The 15,708-nt window shown below is 40.2% G+C and overlaps 1 long non-coding RNA gene across 2 annotated transcripts in view; it reads left to right on the plus strand.

Annotated features, from left to right (window-relative positions):
* Positions 1-14,367, plus strand: part of LOC135101834 (uncharacterized) — a 105,484-nt gene extending 91,117 nt beyond the window's left edge. For both annotated transcript variants that reach the window (XR_010269391.1, XR_010269390.1), the window contains one exon: positions 14,314-14,367. This is a non-coding gene — a long non-coding RNA (uncharacterized LOC135101834). The remainder of the gene's footprint in view (positions 1-14,313) is intronic.
* Positions 14,368-15,708: the final 1,341 nt, after the last annotated feature.

Here is a 15,708-nt window from a genome sequence, read left to right on the forward strand (position 1 = left end):
ATAATACCAGGCCAGTAGATATAGTTTATTTTGATTTTCAAAAAGCATTTGATAAAGTTCCTCATAAGCGCCTCCTACATGAAGTAAAAGCTCACGGCATATCAGGTGACCTCGCTGCGAGGATAGAGGATTGGTTGACAGACCGCAAACAGCGAGTAGTGATTAACGTGTCGTGGTCCGAGTTGTTGCAAAGAATTGGTTTATAAAGGCTACTGGAAAACTCACAAACATTTTCATATTTTGATTAATAACTACTATTTACATTTCTTACAACTCAAAATTTCTCACTCGCATTCATCTTCAAATCATTTAAAGTTATTAAGTGTTACCTTATATTTCTTTAACATATTCACTGATCAGCGCAGTCATCGTGCAAAACACAGACAATATGAAATGCTCAAACACAACAAATATTCAGTCGGCGCCATTAATGTTCAGTTACAAAAACACACGTGATATCTGCAACACATCACTTACTATAAACATTCCATGACTGAGTAAATCTTCGTACATCATACACACCTGTCATAACAAACATAAAACATCAGTTAAACATCCTGCTCCTCCTTTAATAAGATCATTGATTTATAGACTGCATTACGCTTTCAAACTGCACTTAATTTCAAGTTATTCCACTACTGAATTATTCCATTGGTACACGCTCTAATATACAGTCGTTTGGGACTGCCTGTTTCTCTCAAAAAAAAACTATCGTAATTTTCATAACATTTTACGTATCTACTATTCACATTGCTCATCTATGCATGTGATCCGCCCACAGGCGTGGTGCTTGATACAGAAGCCAGTCAGAGGGTAGGGGCAGTTTGGAGGCGGAGCGTTAAGTGGGCGTAGGCTGACTTGTCCTTCTTGGTGCCTCACGCCTCCTGGCCTACTTTCCCTTTCAAATCCTTCCTCTGCCTTGCCCCTGCTATCATTACCGTTAATCCCTCCTTGACCCAGGCTGCCTTCCCAGGTTGTATGGCCGTCTTCCTGTTGTGGAGTGCTTGGGTCCTGTGTCCTTGTTTGTGTTTCCTCGGTTTCCTCGATATCAAGTGCCAATTATCTTCCCTTTCCCGTGTAGTATGATCGTTTGTTATTCTCCATACTTCATTCATCTTCTCCACTTCTTCTTTCTTTTTACTTATTCTACCTTTTTTTTCTTTCCTCTTCCTTATTGTTTTGTTTTGTTTTTTTCGTTTTTTTCTTCTTCTTTTCTGACAGTACAATATATATTGTAGTGCGGGGTAACCAGAAACTCTGATTCTTCAAATTGGGTTAATGTAAGCAGTGGCGTTCCTCAATGTTCAATCTTAGGGCAGATCCTCTTCATAATATATATGAATGACAGATGAAGGAATCAGAAGTAAACTGTCAAAATTCACAGACACTAAAATTGCTAACAAGACTGACACCAAACCAGCGTCAAATTTTGCAAAATGATGCATACACTCTCATTGAATGGTGTGAAACGTGGCTTATAACTTTAATTTTGATAAATGCCACGTATCAAATATTGGAAATAGCAATCGGCAGGAAAATTATAAAAAGTAATCCTCCATCAAAAGTTTGGATCCTGAGAAAGATCTGGGAGCTTTAGTGACAACAGATCTTGAACCAAGCAAACAATGCAACGAAGTCATTGAAATTGCCAATAAATTAATAGTTTTCACCTTTCAATCTGAAAAAAAAAAAAATCTCACCTTGTACAACTCACTTGTACGTCCTCATTTTGAATACAATGTAAAGTTTTTGTCATCCTGTTATAAAAGGAATATTGAGAGATTAAAAAAAAAAAAAAACAATACGAAATAGAGTAACGAAAATTACTCGAAGGCTTCGCAATAAACCCTACAAGGAACGCCTTAAAGAACGAGATCTATTCTCCCTCTCCAAACGCAGGCTAAGAGGGGATCTGATATTGCTTTACTAAACTTTTAAGGCTTTCACAAATATCAGACCGGAATTCTTCCTAAGATTCAACATGTCTAATATTACAAGAAACAATAGCAAATAATAGGTAAGCGATTTCAAACAAATGAAGCCAAACATTTTACTTCAATCGTGTCATAAATATGTTGAATTGTGTTCCATCAAGCGTCGTTAACTCAGGCACTGTTCACTCATTGAAAACCTGTCTTGACAAGTATGTAGACACTAATTCACGGTTGTCATTATTCATGTCTGAATAACGAACACGTTCACTCCATACTGTCCGTGCTGGCATGTAGATTGTATATGGTCGAAGTAGTCCTCCTGTCTTTCTTTAGTTTCCTCTCACACTCCATGTTGTTTTTTCTGTACAACATGGTACCATTTTTCATGTGACCCTTGCCTGGAGGGATAGGGGGTGGGGGATGGAAGGACCCTTCTTCTGTGCTATCCTTTCTCTACCCCTAATAGAGTAGAATAGTTACCCAAACAGACTTACAAGGACCTCTTGGTCTGTTACTGTTTGGACTTCTTTTGTATTCGTTTGGTTCCTCTTTCTGTGCTATCCTGTTTGTCTCTTCCACTAGTTAGCGTAGAGTAGTTACCCAAACAGCCCATTAAAGACCTCAGGAACTTTTGCTGTTTGGGCTTTGTTTTTATTCTCCTCCTCTTCCTCCTCCTCCTCCTCCTCCTCCTCCTCCTCCTCCTCCTCCTCCTCCTCCTCCTCCTCCTCCTCCTCCTCCTCCTCCTCCTCCTCCTCCTCCTCCTCCTCCTCCTCCTCCTCCTCCTCCTCCTCCTCCTCCTCCTCCTCCTCCTTCTCTCATCACATGATGAACAATTAGCTGTGAGGGGCATTGAAAACTCAAGGACCCAATCAGTGACTGTCATAGGGATTTGAGGTACCAGGGGTCACTGCTGCAGGAGTGCGGCGCTCCTTTACGAGAAGTGCACTCTTATAGGAGTCGCATGGTAGCCGGAGCCTGATTGACTGATGCCTCCCTTGAAAGCGCCAGGCACAGTATAGAGAACCCAGCAAGCCCACTTTTGTTACATTTTTTTTTTTTTTTTTTCAATTTTCCGCGCATGACGTCACGTTGTCGGAGATCAGGACAGCCAGATTCGCCTTTTTTAGGCCAAAACATAATTTTTGGCTTTTTCATGCATTTCGTCTAAGGATATCTAGTTTGCCATGAATTACATTATTATTATTTTTATTTTTAATATGTTGCTTATATATGCTCCATTTGGCCATAACAAGTTTTTTTTTTTTTTTTTTTTCAAGCGGCTGATGTAATTTAAGGCTTCCTATCAACAGCTACCTGTGTTCATGAACAAGCCAGGAGTACGTTGATAGGGTGCTGTCTATGGTAGTACCGTATATTTTGTTATGATGAGTCATTGGTAAAGTCGTTTTCCATCCCCCAAAAGCGATCGTTCTGGTTGTTTATATCTATGTCGAGTGGGAAAGAAAAATGTCTACAGCAGTGTCATTGAACTGTAGGCCCGCGCGCCAGTTGATTTAGTGTGGCCCGCGTGCACTCATTGATTAATTTTATATGAGGAAAAAAATACTTAAATGATATTCAGCAAAGGTCAAGTGTGTGGAATAATAACGATTAGCTTGTTATGACATTGCTGCTACAATAACATAATGCCTGCAGAGCGAAAGTCCTTCCCCATGGTTATGAAGTAGGGACGTAGGTATATGGTACACGTCATGAACACGGCCACTTCTTTGTGCCAAGAACGTTTTCATAATGTGTTGTTAGTATTTTTGCATTCACTCCTGAACCCACCAATCTCAGTTAGTGTACATTGCATTGGGGTCAGGTTTCAGATGAGGCGTCGGGAGCTGTATGGCCTTAGGCCTAGTTGCCTAGCACATACCGTTACAAGTAACTCTCTTCCACTGTCGGTATTCTCACACTGGAATTTAATTCTTTGAATTCGTTTCCGTTTTTTGGCCCAGGCGAAGGACTGACGAAGTACGTGGCACTTGTATACACAGATCGCCACTCCAGTAGTCCGCTATAGCCCAGTGCTCAGTACACATCGTGTAATATTTGGTAAATTCTGAAGTGGAATAATATAAACTTTGGGTTTTTTTACTGCATGTTTTTGGGTCTTTTTGTAGTGCGTTTGGCCGTTTTGTCTTATTTTTTTGTTGGCTTTGGTCTTTTTCTTCTTCAGTAATCTGGGAACCCTGAGTGTACTGCCATCAGTTCCACCCACCACTCACTCTGCTTTAGGGCTTCATTTTAAGTTTAAGGTACATCGCATCTCTAAAGTCCATGTGCGCAGCGCTTCTTATAAAGCACTATGCAAAATGTGCTTTATTAAAATGAATTTTTCGATGTTTATTCATCAGTTTAGTTTGTCATCCATAATCAGTATTATCATTATTAGTAACATTTATAATTCCTGTGTGCACCGTTACCTAGTGAACATAAAAGAAGAAAAACACAAACCTCAACACACTTAAGAAGAAAGTATCCTACACAACACAAATAAGTAAATCTACATAAATGTTAACTTGAGCGAAAATGAAGTTGTACGGTAATAAATAAATTCTACAAAACAAATAGATTCAGTACATAAGTAACAAAAAAAAAAACAGTAGGAAATATAGATGTAAATGCCAATGACACCGTGCAGAGCATAAAGAATAAAAAACAAGGTCTCCATCGTTACAAATACTGAACTATTAAAACTTACAGCTTACAAGATACGACGCGGAAATAAAAGGACACAAACCAGCTACACTACAATGATGGTGCCGATGACGATGATGACGGTAATAATAATAATTTTAATGATAATAATAATAGTAATAATAATAATTAATAATATATAATAATAATAATAATAATAATAATAATAATAATAATAATAACAACAACAACAACAACAACAACAGTACCACTTCACTACGTTTCGCCTCACGCGGGGAGCAGGGGTGGGAGGGGCACAGGTCTTTCTTCTTTTTCATGCAGTTTTCTTTTTTATACCTATGAAGCATAAACACACTTCCAGCCTCCGCTGGTCCCCCCTACCCTCTCTCTCTTAATCCTTCCCGACGCCGCCCTTCCTCCCAGTCGGAAGCTTTCATCCTGCTGATAGGTAGTAAAGCCTGTGTGAAGAAGTGAGTGCTTCACCAACTTTTTTCAGTGACATAATTTGATTGATGTCTATGTTGAGAGTGGACGTGAATTACGAATAAAGCAATCCGTGGTTCTCTGGGCTGAGTCATTCTCGTGCTGCAGGATGGACAGGTGTAATGGTGTGTTGTTATTGTTGTTGTTGTCGGTGGTGGTGGTGGTGGTGCAGCACAGGGGAGGGTTCCAGAAGGCTGCTTCATAACCAAGGAATTCCTGCCTCTGTAAAGTTCTCTGATCTTACCTACTGCTATTTGTACTCCACGACATACTCCCACAAGTCAACAGTTATCTAATTATCACTGTGGGATGAACGTTCACATTAGAATGAGCAGCAGTTTTTCTTATTGAACTTTTGGTGCTGCATGAACACAGGAAGAGAAATGATGTGTTCAAATATATCTTGTTTACCGTTGGGGTTTCATGGCGTAGTGACAGTCTTGGGAACCCAGTGTGTATGGGATGCCAGCGGTCATATCCCATACAAAATACAATAAATAAATAACGTTATGAAAATAATTCACATCATAATTCTTTAATACATACTGGCGTGAACATAAGGTGGTTAAATAGAGCAACTTTACAAAAAAGATGGGGAAGATGGGGAAATAGACCAACTTTAAAAAAAAGAAAAAGGGCCCTCGTGGCCCAGTGGGTAGAGTGATGCACTTTGAGTTTGGCGTGAGGGAAGTGAGGGGCGCGTAGGTTCGAACCCCCCTCTCGGAACTCACAAAAACCTTGAAAGAGCATCCCTCCATCACCATGTGTGATGGAACTGCCCACGGGGAGGAGGGGAGGTGAGTGCGCAGCACCTCCCTACCCCTCCCCAGGGGAGGAAGGCACCGCCTTACCGGCCCCCGGGAGAGCAAGGGAGGTGAGTGCACAGCGCTTCCCTTCTCTCCCCTACCTAACCCTAGTCTACGGACTTCCAGGCAAAAAAAAAAAAAATAAAAAAAAAATAAAAAAACAAAAAAAAAATAAAAAAATAAATAAATAAATAAAGGTAAGTGCATAGCACTTCTCTTCTCTCCACCTAACAGAATAAAAAATATAAAGGTGAGTGCATAGCACTTCCCTTCTCTTCCAACCTACCAGGCAAAAGATAGAAAAAAAAATAAAGAATTAAGGTGAGTGCATAGCACTTCCCTTGTCTCCGGCAAAAGATAGAAAAGAAAAAATAAAGAATTAAGGTGAGTGCATAGCACTTCCCTTGTCTCCTAACCTACCACGCAAAAAAAAAAATAAATAAATAAATAAATAAATAAATAAATAAAGATAAATAAATAAAAATAAATAAAAAACCTCCTTACCACCTCGGACCTCGGGAGAGCAAGGGAGGTGAGTGCACAGCACTTCCCTTCTCTCCCCAAGTCTACGGACTGCCAGACCAAAAAAAATAAAATATATATAGGTATAAAAAAAAAATAATAATAATAGAATAAGTAAAAAAAAAAAAGTAAATAAAACAAAAACAATAAAACTCCTAGTCGCACTTCAATAAAACTGACTGAGTCTGGCAATCAACAATAAATAATAAAAATAAAACAATACCAACTGACTGACCCTGACAACCCCAAAGAGCACCACCCACCTGGGAAGCACGGGAGGTGAGTGTGCAGCACCTCCCTACCCTTCCCAGTCTCCCAGTTTGACTTTGACCACCAATCTGACTCATCCTACCAACTCCAAAGAGCAACTCCAACTGTACAGACCACCACCACCACCACCCTTCTGATCTCGGCAAGGTGAGTGCGTAGCACTTCCCTGGACTGATCCTGACTGACTGACCCTGGCAACTCCAAAAACAACCAACCTGACTGACTTACAGATATGTAATCACCTAACTGACTGGCCCTGGGGAGCATGGGAGGTGAGTGTGCAGCACCTCCCTACACTTCCCAGTCTCCCAGTTTGACCTGACTCATCCTGGCAACTTCAAAGAACAACTCCAAATGTACAGACCAACAGTACCTCCTACTCTGTGTCCCACTCTGACCCTGATCCATACATCCCTACATCCTACCCTGTCCTGGCTAGGTGAGTGCGTAGCACTTCCCTACCACCTGCCTTACTGACCCTGGCAACCATAAAAACAACCAACCTGACTGACCTACAAATCTTACTGTAATCTGGCAACAGACCACCAAACTGACTGACTCTGGGGAGCATGGGAGGTGAGTGTGCAGCACCTCCATACCCTTCCCAGTCTCCCAGTTTGGCTTTGACCACCAATGTGACTCATCCTACCAACTCCAAATGTACAGACCACCACCACCACCCCTCTGATCTTGGCAAGGTGAGTGCGTAGCACTTCCCTTGACTGAGTGGGCCTAACTAACTGACCCCCGCAACTCCAAAAACAACCAATCTGACAAATGTTACAAATGTAACCTGGGGAGCATGGGAGGTGAGTGTGCAGCACCTCCCTACCCTTCCCTACCCTTCCCAAAATAAATGAAAAATAAAAAATAAATAAAAACAAAAATAAATAAAGTAAAAACAATAAAACTCCTACTTTTCCCTCAATAAAATGACTGAGTCTGGCAATCAACAATAAATAATAAAAATAAAACAATACCAACCTGACTGACCCTGACAACTCCAAAGACCACCACCACACCTGGGAAGCACCCTTCCCAGCCTTCTAGTTTGACTTTGATCCCCAATCTGACTCATCCTAGGAACTCTAATTGTACCGACCACCACCAGTACTCCCCACCCTGGCAACTGATCCTGGCAAGGTGAGTGCGTAGCACTTCCCGTGACTCATCCTGGCAACTCCAAAGACCCACTATCCTGACCGCCCCTGGGAAGCACGGGAGGTGAGTGTGCAGCACCTCCCTACACTTCCCAGTCTCCCAGTTTGACTTTGACCACCAATGTGACTCATCCTACCAACTCCAAATGTACACACCACCATCACCACCCCTCTGATCTTGGCAAGGTGAGTGCGTAGCACTACCCTTGACTGACGGGGCCTGACTGACTGATCCCGGCAACTCCAAAAACAACCAACCTGACTGATGTTACAAATGTAACCTGGGGAGCATGGGAGGTGAGTGTGCAGCACCTCCCTACCCTTCCCAGTCTTCCACCAACCTGACTTGAATTTTGACTGGGGAGCAAGGGAGGTGAGTGTGCAGTACTCCTATTATCCCCACTCTGAATACCCTATCACCAACCAATTCAGACCACCAAACTGTCTTAGAAGAACAAGAACAGAAAGCAACTCCATCAGAGGAAGAAGAAGCAGCAGCAGCAGCATTACCGCCATCAGAGGAAGAAAACAAGAAAAAGAAGCAAAGAAAAAGAATTACCACCACTGTTATCGGAGGAAGAAACAGCAGCGTCACCGCCATCAGAGGAAGAAACATATATATGTAAACTACGACTGGTCAAACTTTTTGTGGCACCAGGCTAAGCTCGACCTGTGATGGGTTGTGTTTAGCGACGCCTTGAGATGAGAGGGAAAAAAGTTCCAGGGGTTCATGAAAGGAAAGTACGCTAACAGGGGACTGATTTTGAAAGTGCCAGGCAAGGCTGCTGCTTCAGACATCCACACTTCAACTTCAACTATGCATGCGAGAATGTTGCTGTATTCTTCCTCCTATTCCTCCTCCTTTTTTCTTCCGCAGAAGACTGTCTTATTACTCCGTCCAAAGGCGGCAGTTCTTGTATAAGACTTGCAAACCTGTGTCCACTCATCCCAACTATCCAGAAATATATCTAATCTTCTAAAGGTCTGGCATCACGTGTTCAAGAGATTTATGTGTATTTTTTTATTTTATTTATGGTGGTGGTGGTGGTGGTGAAGGTGTAAATCTAGAATGAGAGTGAGCGTCTTTGTGTTTCCTCCACCGGGACGAAGAAAGAGAACAGGGATTCCTCATACTCCAGGAATTGCTTTTGTTTCCAGAAAACCTTGAATAGTAAAGAAAAATTATTATTTGCTAGTTTTATCAAACTTTCTGTGGCACCAGGCTAAGTTTGACCTGTGATGGGCTGTGTTTAGAGATATCGCAATTTTTCACACTTGAGAGTATATTTCACTCTTATAATGAACGTACAAACTACAGCAGGAAACCAAAATAATGCTAAAAATGGAAGCATGGATTAAAGGATGCCAAATGTATAAATACATTAATAGTTTTAAATACCGAAGGAAAGACGGTAATTGTATTTCTTGCTACACATTTATATTTAACAAGTGAAGACAGACGTAGGTTGAAAACCAGCCCGGGAAGGAATGTCTGGCGCGTGGCGCTCCTCAAGGCGTCTTGCCTCGCCGGCACAACAATACATAAAGGACTGAGATGTGAATTAACACTGAAAGAACACTGGCCGGTGAGGTGCTCCTGCAGGGCCGAGGTGGACAGGTGTTTGTCCAGGATGCCTCGTGTTACTTCTCACCGCGTGTTTTATCTGTTGGAGATTATTACACTTAATATGCTGCTGTTGCTGCTGCTGCTGCTGCTGGTGCTGCTGAAGCTGGTGCTGCTGCTGCTGTTGCCCTCGCTGATCTTGCTGCTCTTGTTGGTATTGCTGCTTTTACTTCCTTCATCAATAACTACCATAACAACTGCTTCTGCTGCTGCTGCTGCTGCTACTACTACTACTACTACTACTACTACTACTACTGCTGCTGCTGCTGCTGCTGCTGCCGCTGCCGCTGCCGTTGTTGGTGTTGCTAATGTTGTTGTTGCTGCTGCTGTTGCTGCTGCCGGTGCTACTGCTGGTGCTGCTGCTGGTGCTGCTGCTGCTGCTGCTGCGGCTGCTGCTCCTGTTGCTGCTGCTGCTGTTGCTGCTGCTGCTGCTGCTGCTGGTGCTAAACTTTACAAAAGTCACCACTGCTGTTTTTGCCATCGTTCGTGCTGTGCCTCTAATCGTCGTCGTCCTCGTTCTCATCGTCGTCGTCGTAACAGTAGCATCGCCTGTCAGAGTAAAAAGACTATATATATATATATATATATATATATATATATATATATATATATATATATATATATATATATAGGTAATAGTAGTTGATAACTTTGTGATATATAAATGTTGTATAGCAACGCGTTTCACGAGTTTGCAATTACAATTAGGATCATTTACTTTATTTCAACTTATATTCAATTCCTTTATAGTGAATGACAGTAATACATAACTTCAAAACAATGTTATCCAAGAATACTCTTGAAATTTAGAGCACATTTCGCACTATTTTTCTGTTACAGTTTTGTGTACATGCATTATTTTTTTTTATCATAGGAAATGGAAATTTCTCTGCTAATATAAATATTACATATTAAAAACATTAAAACGTGCACAACACCCACGACTCTGGGTATTGCAAATGTTTAATTTTTTTTTTGTATTTACAAGCGCATTTATAGTAATGTGATAAATAAATAAACTGCTGGTAATTATATATATATATATATATATATATATATATATATATATATATATATATATATATATATATATATATATATATATATATATATATATATATATATATATTCAACGGTATTGCAGAATGCTCAAGCCTATAGTTTATAGACATAATGATTTTATCTCATCATCCTGTTGCCAGCTGCATCACGCACTCAAAGACGATATCCAAGATTCCTGGTCAGAGCTCCAGTGTCATCTACTTTCAGACTCCCCAAGATTTAGTGAATACCTCGAGTACTGACATGTCACGATCACACGTGGATATGGATACTTGGGCAGTGTGTGAGCTTTCAGTGCCTTCATGGGAGATCATATATAAGAGAGAGAGAGAGAGAGAGAGAGAGAGAGAGAGAGAGAGAGAGAGAGAGAGAGAGAGAGAGAGAGAGAGAGAGAGAGAGAGCACTGCTAATAATTAGTTGGGTAACGCACAACATGCCTGACGTCAGCGGGGATCAGGTGCCAGAACAGGAGAGAGTGGGAGGCTGGGAGTAGTTTCCTTTGCAAGAAGACATTCTGATACACGTAATGAATTGCAGGTTTAGGTATTTATAGAAAGTGCAGTCGTTATCTCCTCGTTATCTCTACTTTGCCGTGGAAATCTCTCTCTCTCTCTCTCTCTCTCTCTCTCTCTCTCTCTCTCTCTCTCTCTCTCTCTCTCTCTCTCTCTCTCTCTCTCTCTCTCTCTCTCTCTCTCTCTCTCTCTCTCTCTCTCTCTCTCTCTCTCTCTCTCTCTCTCTCTCTCTCTCTGTACCTGCCTTGGACAGTAAGCAATTAGTTGTTCTAGTGGCGGTGTTCCTGAAATAGAAATACTGAAAAGCACACTCCATCTTTTAATACCCAATTAGCGTGGCTTCCTGATGGGAGGTACGGTAGAGCACGCTTTCGTTTGTAAGCCAAGGGAAAGTAAGCGTCTTTCCTCCTCAGACCCTCACTAGCGCCAGGATTAGCTGTGTGCCGGGGAGTGCTGGTGAGCCGTGAGTAATGTTCACTCTTAGATACACGTGCAATGTAATGTATCTCCCTGTCATTATTTTTGTTTATTATTTATTATTATTTATTATGTTTATTATATTGATACTTGTTTTTGTCTTTTTCCTTCCTTCCTTCCTTCCTTCCTTCCTTCCTTCCTTCCTTCCTTCCTTCCTTCCTTCCTTCCTTCCTTTCTTCCTGCTTCCCTGAGTGCCTGCCTGCCTGCCTTCCGTCACCCTTATATTCCTGTTTTTCATTTTATCCTTCCTTCTCTCTGCTATATATATATATATATATATATATATATATATATATATATATATATATATATATATATATATATATATATATATATATATATATATATATATATATATATATATATATATATATATATATTCTCTCTCTCTCTCTCTCTCTCTCTCTCTCTCTCTCTCTCTCTCTCTCTCTCTCTCTCTCTCTCTCTCTCTCTCTCTCTCTCTCTCTCTCTCTCGGGAGTTCGTTGATGAATTGGCATGTTCTCATGACTCTCTACCAGTATTTATTGGTGTTTCATCTTTTTCTATCCTGCATGAGTCTGCTCCCGGGAATTAGGTATGGTAGTTGTACGGCGATAAATAATATTTCAGTGCGATCTTTGCAATATTTTCCTATATCTATGAAAGCTTTCGTTACTGTGGAGTGTGGCTCGAATATTATTATTGTTTTTTTTTTTTTAATATAAATATTTTCGTTATATTTGTCCAGCACATTTATGTTTATGCGCTAAGAAAGAAAGTGACCATTTAAATCCCGAAGTTTAATTTCATTTGTATAAAGAAGTTTAAATTAGAGAGCGAAATGAAGAAGGACTCCTTAACGTGTGGGAAGTGCCTGCCAACCTACTATGGAGGGTGTGCTGCGTAAATCATGATTGTATAGGAGCGTGATGTAACCTGTTCACACTGATACCACTTACAGACAAGCCTTCAAGTACCTTGGTATTTCGTAGTAGTGGTTTAAATAATGTTTTGACTTGTTTAGATAATCATCAGAGAGAGACAGACAGAGAGAGAGAGAGAGAGAGAGAGAGAGAGAGAGAGAGAGAGAGAGAGAGAGAGAGAGAGAGAGAGAGAGAGAGAGAGAGAGAGAGAGAGAGAGAGGGGGGGGGGGCCAGGTAGGCAGGAAGGCAGACGGTGAAACAGACAGGCAGGGAGGCAAGCAAGCAAGCAAGCAAGCAAGCAAGCAAGCAGGGAGGCAGACAGACTAACGGGCGGGGAAAGAGGTGGATAGACATACAAAAAAGAAAGAAAGAAAGCAGGCAGACAGACAGGTTGACAGGGAAATAGTCAGGCTAACTTGAAGAGGATAGGCAGGCAAAGAAGCAGGCAGACAGGCAGGCAGGCAAAAATAGAAGGCAAGGAAGCAGACAGACAGACAGACAAATAGACAGAGGGACAGATGGATGTGCGGGCAGGCACAGACATGGACAAAGTAGTTTTAAGTAGCGGCAGAAACTGGAATATTTCATTCCAATGAATATATTTTCACAATTATTTGGTAAAATACTTTAATAAATAGTTTATCGTGCCCTGCAGTGAGTACTTAACCAAAAGTCTAACTGAATTAGTCAGTGGGATATTAATACAGCATAATGTTTGCACAATATAAACGTATGCCTCTTCCGTTACTCGTATATTCTTTCGTGATAACAATTACTGTAAGCGAAGAAAATGCAAACATAGTGACCTAACTATATTTTTCTCTCATGGCCTCGTATTTACGGTATGCCATTTTTCGTGCACAATACGTAGTTGTCATTGATTTCCTAAAACTACTAAATATACCAGAAGACAGACCTACTGACCCATACTCGTAAATATTGTTCCACTCGTAATGTTACACCACACACACACACACACACACACACACACACACACACACACACACACACACACACACACACACACACACACACACACACACACACACACACACACAACATTAATACAAATAGATGCGCTGCAACAAAGCAACAGAGATTGGGATGCTCATTCTTACAGAGCATTATAGTGAACATGTGAGGCAGAGATAAACAGACAGACGCAGACAGACAGATTGATTTCAAACACTTAGTAACATGTACTTGTTATAAGCAATTCTAAGTGACCATTACTTTCCCGTTCATTCCCATTCATTGAAGCATTTCAGTGTTGAGACGCAAAGGTAGTGTAAGTGTTGAGGCAGCGGTGGTAGTGGCCCCTTCACCTCGCAGCGAGGCAGGAAGGGGAGGCGAGGGACACCAGCAGTGACTGGCCTGAAGGCGCCTTGCGTCCCGCCTCCTCTGTGCGACCCTCTCCCTTGATTGCCTTCATGCATCAATCGCAGCATGACTTGTGCTCCTCCTCTTCAGTCTCACTTAACTACCACCTTCATATTCTAGACAACGCTGAATGTTGGCAAGCTTTACATTTATTATTTTTTCTTCTTTTTATTTTCTTATTTGATCTTGTTATATATGTAATGGTGTTTGTTCGTTTTATTTTGTTGCAGCTGTTGTGCATATTTAACATTCTCAGCGTTTGAAGTGTGTTCTGTTTTCAGTGTTGTTTTCCATGTATCCATGTGTTCTTGCTTGGAGGAATTTGACACGTTTTATTTATGACATTTCGTGTTTTTGTTCAGTATTTATTCTTTCCTCTTTTGTTCATGTGTATGTTGTTAACTCATGCAGTAAATGATTTCTGGTGGTTCTGTTTATGATGCTTCATTTTTAGCTCTTTTTAGAATAGTGAAGCTGCATCACTTTTTTATGTGGATGTTTTGATATTTTCAGGAAAGGATGGCAGGTGGTGCCGCGGTGAACACTCCCAACACATGCAGGAGGAAAGTGAGTACCTGCTTCATTACATCATGTGCCCTCTATTTTGGAATTTTTTTTTTTATCATTTCAACGGAAACCTGTCACTGTTGCCTGCCTTTCTCCTTTCAGCTTCTCACGAATCTGTGAAGGAAAGAAACGATGTGTTTTTATGGTATCGTGTCAGTAGTGTTATCCATTGAAGGATTAGTTTAAACCTTTTTCCAATGCGTTGTTTTTGTCTCCCATGTTTCTGCCTTCCTAGGGTATATATATGAAAGAAGACAGAATGTAAATTTAGTCTATAATGTTCATTGCAACATCTTACAGGAAAAAAGTCCTTTGAGGATTAACCGAGAATGTTTTTTCAAAACTATAATTTTTGTATTCCAGTCTTCGTGTGCTTATTTTAATTTATGCATAGAGAAAAGAAGGATACGAAATCATATGTTTTCTATAATGGTGTCATCTTTTTGGTATAAATATTTACTTAGAGATTCAATTGAAACCTAACAATTAGCTGTCATTTTTGCGTTCGTTTTATATATATATATATATATATATATATATATATATATATATATATATATATATATATATATATATATATATATATATATATATATATATATATATATATATATATTTTTTTTTTTTTTTTGTATGTACGTATATATGAGTGAAGAAAGGAAAGATGCAATTACAAAAAAACTTTCCACAATAATGGGAATATTCACTTGAGGTCTTTTTTAGGTAACAAATATCAGATCTTCTAGTTTATATGTCTATTTATCCTTTAGTGTGTTTTACCGTTATGTAGATTAATAATATTTTGCACGTTATGATAAAGTGTCCTTGGAAACTATTACTGTAACACATTTCATTTAGTGTGAATTTGGTTTCCACGTAAAAAAAAAAACTCTCCTTCTATGGAGAAAAGATATTTATATTTTCTTTGTTCAATTGGTATTGATATTATTTTTAACTCTGATTTCCCGGGAAGCGTTACCACCATGATATTTGTGACCTAACCTAAGGTAACTTTTTAGCGTCATAACCTTTGTTGCAGCTTTATTCAAGTAAAATCAAAGAGAGGAAAGCTTGTATAGTTCTGTGAAGTGTTCTTATTTGTCTCTGTGTGTGTTGATTGTCGCCTTGAAAAGTCAAGGTGACGTGGGCCTTGATGACTAGAGCCGGCCCACACTATTTGTCTCCCTTTTTTTAGAGGCTCGTCGTTGTAGATTTCTGAAAATATTAGTTTTCCTCACGTTTTTATTTTCCTTGTCAGCGAATGAAAGATAATTTATGATTTTCTAGCAATCATTTAGTAACGTATTTAATATCTTTGGAGGGATCATTCCCGTAGCGGAG

The sequence above is a fragment of the Scylla paramamosain genome, chromosome 7 (genome assembly GCF_035594125.1).
Source record: "Scylla paramamosain isolate STU-SP2022 chromosome 7, ASM3559412v1, whole genome shotgun sequence".
NCBI classification, from domain to species: Eukaryota; Metazoa; Arthropoda; class Malacostraca; order Decapoda; family Portunidae; genus Scylla; species Scylla paramamosain.